Genomic DNA, 10,044 nt, shown 5'->3' with positions numbered 1-10,044 from the left:
GCCCCGAGGCCTCGCAGCCCAGGACAGGCCCCGCCCCCTGTTTCCGCTGGCGGCGGCAGTGGCGGCGGCGCGCGAGCGCGATCGAGCAGGACCCCACATTCTTGGGAGCTCGGTGAGTGCGGCCCGGGGCAGGCAGGGCGGCGGGCCGCGGGCCGGGGGCTCAGGAACGAGCAGGGTTACAGGTCCGGGTTGGCGGGGGGCGGGCCGGCAATCCCCCGACCCGGTCCGCGGAGGGGCGAGCGGCCCAGGGCGCCCCTGGAAGGGGTGTCGGGGCCGGCAGTGGGCCAACTGAGGGCGGGGTGGGATCTGCGCCCTGTGAGGGGGCGGCAAGCCGCCTGAAGGGCGCGACGTGTGTGGTGCCCGGTAACCGGGCGAGGAGGGGTCTTCACGGAGAAAGGCTCAGAGGAGGACCTTCCGGGAACGGGGTGCGGGAGTGGCCGGCGGAACCCTAGGCGGAGGGATGGGGGTCGGTAGGATGCAGCAGGAAGGCGGAGCTCCGGAGCTGTCAAGAGGTTCTGACTGTGGAACCCAGCGGGACGGCCGGGGGAGGTCCCTTCAGCGCCCCCAGGGAGGGTCGGGAGCTCGGGCAGGACTGGGTACCGCCTGCAGCCCCGGAACTCCCCGACCACCTCTTGGGCCACCGCTGGCAGGTCGGCACTCAGTGACAGGGCTTTGGCAGGCCCCGAGGTCTGGGATGTAGCCCATCTGTGCATCCAAGTTTGGGACTTTAAAAAACTTTCTGTGGTTATAAAGAAATTAAAAAGTCCAAACAAGAATCTGGCTCCTTACCAAGAGCAGTGTTTGTAGTTGTGTATTTCAGAGCTGGAGTCTTGGATCTCCTGTCTTTGGAAAAGATACTGTCCGTTCTCTGTCTCTTTCCCCAATGCTGCTAGTGTCTGGGGAGGTTTGAAGCATTAGGGTACAATGGGGTCCCCTGGGCTGGGTAGACCTTTCCTCCCCATACCCCAAACATGGATAAGACTTCAGAGAACCAAACTCTTTATGAGATGGTGCCCTTCTGACAGGCAGCTGTCCCCCTCCCTGGGGTGACTCAGGTATTTCCTCCTCCAGGAAGCTTTCCTGGACTAGTGGAGAATACTGAGGACTCATGCTCTGATCCCTGCATATCAGCCAGCTTCCCTCTCTTTACTAAAAATAACCACAGAGAATGTTTTGTATGTATGTTCTGCCATAAAGATGTGTAGTCAACTTGTCATTGTAAGTAATGGGAAGGGGAGGAGACATATTATGGACAATTTCAAACAATGGCCTGGACAAATCATTTATATTTAGCTAAGGAATGCAGCCAGGGAGGCAGACCGTTCACACTGGCTTCCTACCCTCTGCCGGGTCCTGGCAGGGCCCATGCAACTGAGCTGTGGGTTGGAGGGGTGAGCGAGGGAGGAGGGTTGGGGTGGATAAAACTTGAACGGTGATTCAGTTCTACAGTCGCTTGTTGAAGACCTGCTGTGTGCAAGGCCAGGAACAGCTGAGAGTGAACCAGAATGGAGAGAGGATTTTTTTTTTTTTGATCTGATTAAATCATATTTTATGGGCTGGCTTCCCTGGTGGCTCAGCGGTAAAGAATCCGCCTGCAATGCAGGAGACGTGGGTTTGATCCCTGGGTTGGAAACATCTCCTGGAGAAGGAAATGGCAACCCACTCCAGTATTCCTGCCTGGAAAATCCCATGGACAGAGGGGTCCATGGGGTCGCAAAGCGTAGGACATGACTTAGTGACTAAACAACCGCAGCAAGTCATATTTTAATCTTTAAGTTGATGAACACATTTTTATTTTTTTACATAATTTAAAAAATTTTTGAAATAAAATTTTTTATTTCTTTGGTTGCTTTGGATCTTCATTGCAGCACTCAGAGTCTTCGATCTTTGTTGTGGCATGCAGGATCTTTAGTTGCATCGTGTGAGTCTAGTTCCCTGACCAGGGATCGAACCTAGGCCTCCTGGAGTATGGAGTCCTAGCCAGTAGGGCACCAGAGAAGTCCCCAAGCAAATGTCGTTTTAAATTGCCCCCTTATAGTTTAGGAAAATGAGGCTCAGAGAGAATAAATGACTTCCCTGAGGTCACTGAACGCGTAAGTGGGAGAAGCAGAGCTTGAACCCGTGGCTTCTGACCCCTTAGGCTGTGTTTTCTGCTATGTCAGCTGCCTCTGTCATTCTTCACTGTTGAACCTGGAAGACTTGGGCTCCGACCTTCGTCCTAACATCGCCTAATTGTGCAACCCTGGGCAAGTTACCGCTCCTCTCCAGGCCTCTCTTTGTGTTCTGAATTTGGTCATGCCCCAGGGCTTCTGGCAGTTCCCTGACCAGAAATTGAACCTGTGCCCCTTGCGTTGGACGCTCAGAGTCCTAACCGCTGGATCTCCAGGGAAGTCCCCAGTCCTCTCTTTTGGATGATTATGGGTTAAAATGTTTTTAGGGTCTCTTCCATCTTTGGATGTCTAACAGTGTAAAATGCTATCAGCAGCCAATCAGTGAGTTAATGTGTTCTTTGTTTATTTTCTATTTTTAATTGTGGTAAAAAGAATGCATAAAAATGACCATCGTAACCATTTAAAAATGTACAGTTCAGTTGTAGGAAGTATATTCACATGGTTCTGCAACAGATCTCCAGAATTTTTTTGTCTGCAAAACTGAGGCTGTACACCCATTAAACTGTAGCCCCTCCCCTCAGCCCCCGGCTACCTCCACTCTACTCAGTGTGGTTCATTAGGCTCCTACTATGACGGGGGAGCCTGGCGGGCTGCCCTCTATGGGGTCGCACAGAGTTGGACACGACTGAAGCGACTTAGCAGCAGCAGCAGAAGCATTTCCTTAATAAATGTTGCCCTTGACGAATGAATAAGACAAGTAGGTAGCTGGCTGGAGTGCCAGTCCTCATCCCTGTGAATATAACTTCAGCACCGGCCAGTTGCTCAGTTGTGTTCGACTCTTTGTGACCCCATGGACCATAGCCTGCCAGGCTCCTCTGTCCATGGGATTTTCCAGGCAAGAATGCTAGAGTGGGTTGCAATGTCCTCCTCCACGGGATCTTCCCCACCCAGGTATTGAACCTGTGTCTCCTGAGTCTCCTGCATTGGCAGGCAGATTCTTTACCATTGAGTCACCTGGGAAGCCCCAGCACCAGCCGATCTGTTCAGTAAATGAGTGAGCAGGTGAGGCCTGGAGCAAGTGCCTTCACCTCTTTGAGCTTTCCCTTGCTGCTTACAAAAGGAGGATAACAATACCAGCTCTCGCTGTTGGAAGGAGGAGTGGGAGCATGTATGTGAAGCACGTAGCTTAGGGCCTCAGACACAGCAGGTGTGCAGTTAAGTGGTGTCTGTTATTTATAACCTAGCTGAGAAGCTAGACTCACAGAGGAGGAGAGGACTTCTTCCACTGTCAAGACCCAGGCCTGCTGTGGTGGGCACCCCACGGACTGAGAGGGTGTGGAACTAGTCCAGGTGCCTTAGCTGGCACCGCATATCCTTCCTGGGCTTCTCAGATGGCTCCGTGGGTAAAGAACCCGCTTGCTAATGCAGGAGACACAGGAGACACAGGTTCGATCCCTGGGTCGGGAAGATCCTGGAGGAAGGCATGGCTCCAGTATCCTTGCCTGGAAAATCCCATGGATGGAGGAGGTTAGTGGGTTACAGTCCATACGGTTGCAAAGACTTGGACATGACCGAAGAGACAGAGCACGCGCACACACATCCTTCCTACCCAACCTGCCCTGCCTGTCCAGCTTCATCTTCCACTCTCTTCCCCCAGGGATCCCAGGTGCCAGCCAGACTCATCTCCCAGCATGCCTGGCTCATTCCTTCTTTGTCTCTTAGACTGTTCCACCTTCCTGAACTGTGCCTCCCCATTCCTTCCTTCCACTCTTTAGGATCCTACTCATGTCTGAGCTCCTTCACAGAGCCATCCCCAAAGAACCTTTTGGCATTTTATGTCTTCATCTCTCCTGGCTTTGCCACACTGCTTGGGGGTGATTCTTTAATGTGTGTCTTAGTACAAGAGTCTGTGCTGGGACTTCCTTGGTGGTCCAGTGGATAAAACTCTGCACTCCCAATGCAGGGGCCTGGGTTTGATCCCTGGTCGGGGAACTAAGATCCCACATACTGCAAGTTAAGAGTTCGTATACAGCACCTAAGTCCACGTACCTCAACTGGAGAACATGCATTGCAACAAAGACCAGTTCAGTTCAGTTGCTCAGTTGTGTCTGACTCTTTGCAACTCCATGAACTGTAGCACGCCAGGCCTCCCTGTCCATCAACAACTCCTGGAGTTCACTCAGACTCGCGTCCATCAAGTCAGTGATGCCATCCAGCCATCTCATCCTCTGTCATCCCCTTCTCCTCCTGCCCCAAATCCCTCCTGGCATCAGAGTCTTTTCCAGTCAACTCTTCACATGAGGTAGCCAAAGTACTGGAGTTTCAGCTTTAGCATCATTCCTTCCAAAGAACACCCAGGACTGATCTTTAGAATGGACTGGTTGGATCTCCTTGCAGTCCAAGGGACTCTCAAGAGTCTTCTCCAACACCACAGTTCAAAAGCATCAATTCTTCGGTGCTCAGCTTTCTTCACAGTCCAACTCTCACATCCATACATGACCACTGGAAAAACCATAGCCTTGACTAGACGGACCTTTGTTGGCAAAGTAATGTCTCTGCTTTTGAATATGCTATCTAGGTTGGTCATAACTTTCCTTCCAAGGAGTAAGACCCAGTGCAGCCAAAATAAATAATTAATAAAGCTTTCTTAATGTTAAAAAGAGTTTGTGCTGATCTACATCTGATGATACAAAACAATAGAATGGGAAAGACTAGAGATCTCTTCAAAAAATTAGAGCTACCAAGGGAACATTTCATGCAAAGAAGGGCACTGCATATAAGGACAGAAAAAATAAAGGACAGAAATGGTATGGACCTAACAGAAGCAGAAGAGATTTAGAAGAGATGGTGAGAATACAAAGAAGAACTATACAAAAAAGATCTTAATGACCCAGATAACTGTGATGGTGTGATCACTCACCTAGAGCCAGACATCCTGGAGTGTGAAGTCAAGTGGACCTTAGGAAGCATCACTCTGAATAAAGCTAGTGGAGGTGATGGAATTCCAGCTGAGCTATTTCAAATCCTAAAAGATGATGCTGTTAAAGTGCTCCACCCAGTATGCCAGAAAATTTGGAAAACTCAGCAGTGGCCACAGGACTGGAAAAAGTCAGTTTTCATTCCAATCCCTTAGAAAGGCAATGCCAAAGAATGCTCAAACTACTGCACAATTGCACTCATGTCACATGCTAGCAAAGTAATGCTCAAAATTCTCCAAGCTAGGCTTCAATAGTACATGAACCGAGAACTTCCAGATGTTCAAGCTGGATTTAGGAAAGGCAGAGGAACCAGGGATCAAATTGCCAACATCCCTTGGGTCATAGAAAAAGCAAGGGAATTCCAGAAAAACATCTATTTCTTCTTCATTGACTATGCCAAAGCCTTTGACTGTGTGGATCACAATAAACTGGAAAATTCTTAGATGGGAATACCAGACCACCTTTACCTGCCTTCTGAGAAATCTGTATTCATGTCAAGAAGCAACAGTTAGAACTGGGCATGGAACAACAGACTGTTTCCAAATTGAGAAAGGAGTGTGTCAAGGCTGTATATCGTCACCCTGCTCATATATAACTTATATGCAGAATACATCACATGAAATGCCGGGCTGGATGAAGCACAAGCTATAATCAAGATTGCTGGGAGAAATATCAATAACTTCAGATATGCAGATGACACCACCTTTATGGCAGAAAGCAAAGAGGAACTAAAGAGTCTTTTGATGAAAGTGAAAGAAGAGAGTGAAAAAGCTGGCTTAAAACTCAACATTCAAAAAACGAAGATCATGGCATCTGGTCCCATCACTTCATGGCAAATAGATGGGGAAACAACAGAAACAGTGACAGACTATTTTCTTGGGCTCCAAAATCACTTGTAACGGTGACTGCTGCCATGAAATTAAAAGATGCTTGCTCCTTGGAAGAACAGCTAGGACAAACCTAGACAGCATGTTAAAAAGCAGAGACATTACTTTGCCAACAAAGGCCCCTATAGTCAAAGCTATGGTATTTCCAGTTGTCATGCATGGATATGAGAGTTGAACCATAAAGAAGGCTGAGGGTTGAAGAATTGATGCTTTTGAACTGTGTTGTTGGAGAAGACTCTTGAGAGTCCCCTAGACTGCAAAGAGATCCAACTAGTCAATCCTAAAGGAAATCAGTCCTGAATATTCATTGGAAGGACTGATGCTGAAGCTGAAGCTCCCATACTTTGGCCACCTGATGCGAAGAAATAGCTCATTAGAAAAGATCCTGATGCTGGGAAAGACTGAAGGCAGGAGAGGATGAAATGGTTGGATGGCATCACTGACCTGATGGACATGAGTTTGAGCAAGCTCTGTGAATTGGTGATGGACAGGGAAGCCTGGCGTGCTGGGGTTCATGGGGTTGCAAAGGGTCTGACATGACTGAGCGACTGGACTGAACAGATACAAAAATGAAAATGATAAAGGTCCTTGTTTTCATGGGGCACATAATGCAATAAAGGGTTAAGAAAGATCTTCCGAAAAATGACAGTTCAAAATATAAGGTGAGCAGCCTATGAAAGTATAATATGGATTCAAACGGGGTTGGAGTTGATCACTCTGATTCTAGAGGAACACATCATGTACCAGGTGGTGTTTGTCGTGAACACTGAAGGACCGCTTTCCTTTCGACAGAAGGAAGGAAGGGTGAGCCTGAGGAACAGCACTGAGGAAGTGCTGGGGCTTTGAACAGCTCAGTGGGGCCAATGAGTAGATTGTGTTGGGGGAACCTTGAACCTTCTAGAATCCCAAGTTTGCGTCTGCAGCACCATTTGTGCACGAGCCTGGCTTTCTCCGGAGTCATGTTTCCACGAAGGGCCAAATGTTTCCTGTATATATCTTCGCATCCCAAATTAACCACACTTTCAACTTCTGCAACAGTTTAATCTCTCACTTGATGGCCATTTTTCACCAAGTTTTTATTGCTCCTCGAAAGTAACTTTGGGGCTTTCACTGGTGGCTCAGTGATGTAGAAGTCACCTGCCCGTGCCAGAGATGTGGGTTCAACCCCTGGTCTGGAAAGATCGCACATGCCTTGGAGCAAGTAAGCCCGTGCACCATGACTTTGTATTCTAGTACTTTAGTGCCTGAGAACTGCAGCTACTGAAACCTGTGTGCCCTAGAGCCCGTGCTCCACAACAAGAGAAGCCGCAGCAATGAGAAGCCCATTCATCGCAGTGAGAGTAGTCCCTGCTCCCTGCAACTAGAGAAGAGCCCGCACAGCACAAAGAGCCCGCACAGCCAAAAATAAATAAGTAAATAAAATTATATAAAAAAAGGAACTTTGGATGTAGCAGAGATGGATGCAACAAAGTGGCCTCAGAGGGTCTCTCTCCTGTCTCAGTCAACTTACACACTTTCAGATATATGAAACTTTGTCTCACTGTGAGTGGTCAGAATTCCAGACAGTAAATCCTTTGGATGCCAAGGGTCTACCCCAGGGATGGCAAATACCTGGCACAGATACTCTTACTGTTAGAAGGGCCCCTAGCAGACATCACTAATCCATCTTGGATGTCTTTCCCGCTGAGTCTTTAGCACCCACCACCCGCTGAGTGCTTTCCAGGTGGCACTAGTGGTAAAAAATCTGCCTGCCAGTTCAGGTAGACGAAAGAGACGCAGGTTCTATCCCTGGGTTGGGAAGATCCCCTGGAGGAGGGCATGGCAACCCACTCCAGTATTCCTGCCTGGAAAATTCCATGGACAGAGGAGCCTGGCATGCTACAACCCAAGGGGGCGCAAAGAGCTGGGCACGACTGAAGCTACTTAGCATGCACCAGCTGAATGGACTATCACAGCAGCCAAAACCCATTTGCCCTTCTGGCCTTCTCCAGTTGTTGAATGAATAAGGTTTTTCTTTTTTTTTTTTTTTAATATTTTATTTGGCTGCGCCTAGGAGAGTCTTAGTTGCGGCTTGTGGGATCTAGTTCCCTGACCAGGGATTGAACCTGTGTCCCCTGCATTGGGAGCGCAGAGTCTTAGCCACTGGACCACCAGGGAAGTCCTAATGAGCGGGTTCTTGATGGGAGAGACTGCAGACCAAAGGATGGCCGTTGCTGGACAGATTTCGCCCTGGAGTGCCTTTACAGCAGGTAATCACCTAGTGTTTTGTGTATTTTCCTGCAGAAATATCCTGGGATCGTCTCTGATCTGTCAGCCGTCAAGGTATTTGCAGGAAATTCAAGGAAAAAACAGGTCAGTGCCGGTCTGGGTTCACCGTGTGGTGGGGCCTCTGAAAGTCTGAGTGTTATAAACTGTTAAAAGCCAGAGTCTCTCTTGCCCTTTCACTGTGAGTTGGGGGCTGAGGATGGACTGGGATGTTGACATTTTCTAGCTGTCTCTCTGCCCCCCAGCTCTTGACTTTGAATTGATAAGCCCCTCAAATTGGGCTTTTGGGGGCCAGGGAGATAGTCCCTCCTCCTCGCTGTTTCTGAATGGTAGCTGGCAGTATTCTTAATTTCTTTCTTCACCACCCTGATGGTAGGGAGGAAGCCTGGGGGAATACAGGAGAGGCCTTTAACTTCCTGCTTCCTGTCTCCTCCCGGCAGTGGGCTTGGGAGCCAGGGTGGAGGACCTCCCACCAGCCGGCCAGAAAAGAATCTCTGGGAATCTGGCCAGTCCCACCTGTATCTGTTCCTCTTTACTGGGCCCTGCAGGAAAGCCTCTAGCCCTCTGGGTGGGCACCCTCTGCCAGGATGCTCACCAGGGGTCCTCATCTCTGCTCCTGCAGGCTCCGGGGGGATATTGCTGGTAGCTTCTTTCTTCCCACCACCGGTGTGTTGAGGCCCCTGTGGAGCTGGATGTGGGTGGCAGCCTACCCAGGCTTCTGCTGTGGATGGTGCTGATTCAGGTTCCAGCGCTGCTGCCTACAGACCTGGGTCTTTTAATGTTTTACCTGATGTGTGTTTTATCCTGTGGCTTCCTCCTGCTGGGTGGTTTGTGAATCTCTTACCTTTCAGAACCTGACTGCGTGGTGGAGGGGGTGGTGTGGTGATAAGGGTGGTGGGTGGGAAGTTTTCTTGTCAAGAGTCCCTTCTTTGTGAGTCCCAGCACAGCTGTTTGGAGCCCCAGGAGCAGCCTCGGGCCTCTTACTGGCCTGCTGTGCTTGTCACACGACACTCAGGTGCCAGAATTCATATTTGTCATCGTCATCATCTGCCAGTGTCAGTACGTCCACAGCTACTTTAGGTTTCCTTGGTGGCTTAGACGGTAGAGAATCTGCATCTGATGTAGAAGATCTGGGTTCAACCCCAGAGTCAGAAAGATCCCCTGGAGAAGGAAATGGCAACCCGCTCCAGTATTCTTGCCTGGAAAATCCCATGGACAGAGGGGCCTGGCGGGCTACAGTCCATGGGGTCGCAAAGAGTCCGACACGGCTGAGTGACTCACACACACACAGACACACCTAATTTAACATGGCTGCAGTATTGAATCTTACTTTTACTCTCATTTAGTTTCCACAAGGGTCCTGCGGGGTAGCTCGCATTTCCCGTTTCGCAATGGCAGCAGTTAAGTGGAACGCAGGCCAGAGACTTGCCTAAGACCACATCTTTAGTGCTGGGGGCGGGGTCAGCAGCTCAACAAGCCCCCAGCCTTGCCGTTCCAGCTGACCTTCGGCCCCTCCTATCAGGCCAGGGAATCTGCTCCTGTCCCTCCTTGAGTCTGCAGTCTGCTGCAGCCAGGATGTAGGCTCTCATTCTAAGTCATTCCGAGCTCCCTTGGGGCCTGGCAGGGGAGGGGGGAGGTGTGCTTTCAGTCTGCCTCCCTGGGATTTGGGGCACCGCCTACAGGACGACTGGCCGGCAGCCGGCACGAGGCCAGGCCGAGGGAAGCCAGTCTGCTGAAAATCCGGTGGCGGGGATGGAGGGAATTGTGCACAAGTGGGTGAGGGTCATCGCCGGTCCTGCCTTG

The 10,044-nt window shown here is 50.0% G+C and overlaps 1 protein-coding gene and 1 non-coding gene across 4 annotated transcripts in view; one reads left to right on the top strand and one right to left on the bottom strand.

The window, feature by feature from the left end:
• The first annotated feature begins 25 nt into the window (after window positions 1-25).
• Window positions 26-10,044, top strand: part of TSPAN9 (tetraspanin 9) — a 190,586-nt gene continuing 180,567 nt past the window's right edge. For 2 of the 3 annotated variants that reach the window (XM_069581500.1, XM_069581501.1), the window contains exons 1-2: window positions 29-112; window positions 8,260-8,328. The gene's annotated coding sequence lies outside the window, so the exon portion shown is untranslated. Of the gene's footprint in view, window positions 113-8,259; window positions 8,329-10,044 lie in introns of all 3 variants that reach the window. The other variant, XM_069581499.1, reaches the window with a different exon arrangement.
• TRNAG-CCC (transfer RNA glycine (anticodon CCC)) lies at window positions 8,061-8,133 on the bottom strand. Its single transcript has one exon. It is a non-coding gene; the product is annotated as a tRNA-Gly (tRNA).

Source organism: Ovis canadensis, chromosome 3 (genome assembly GCF_042477335.2).
Source record: "Ovis canadensis isolate MfBH-ARS-UI-01 breed Bighorn chromosome 3, ARS-UI_OviCan_v2, whole genome shotgun sequence".
Lineage (NCBI taxonomy): Eukaryota > Metazoa > Chordata > Mammalia > Artiodactyla > Bovidae > Ovis > Ovis canadensis.
The sequence above is the reverse complement of the archived record's forward strand: the minus strand, read 5'-3'. Positions and strand labels throughout refer to the sequence as shown.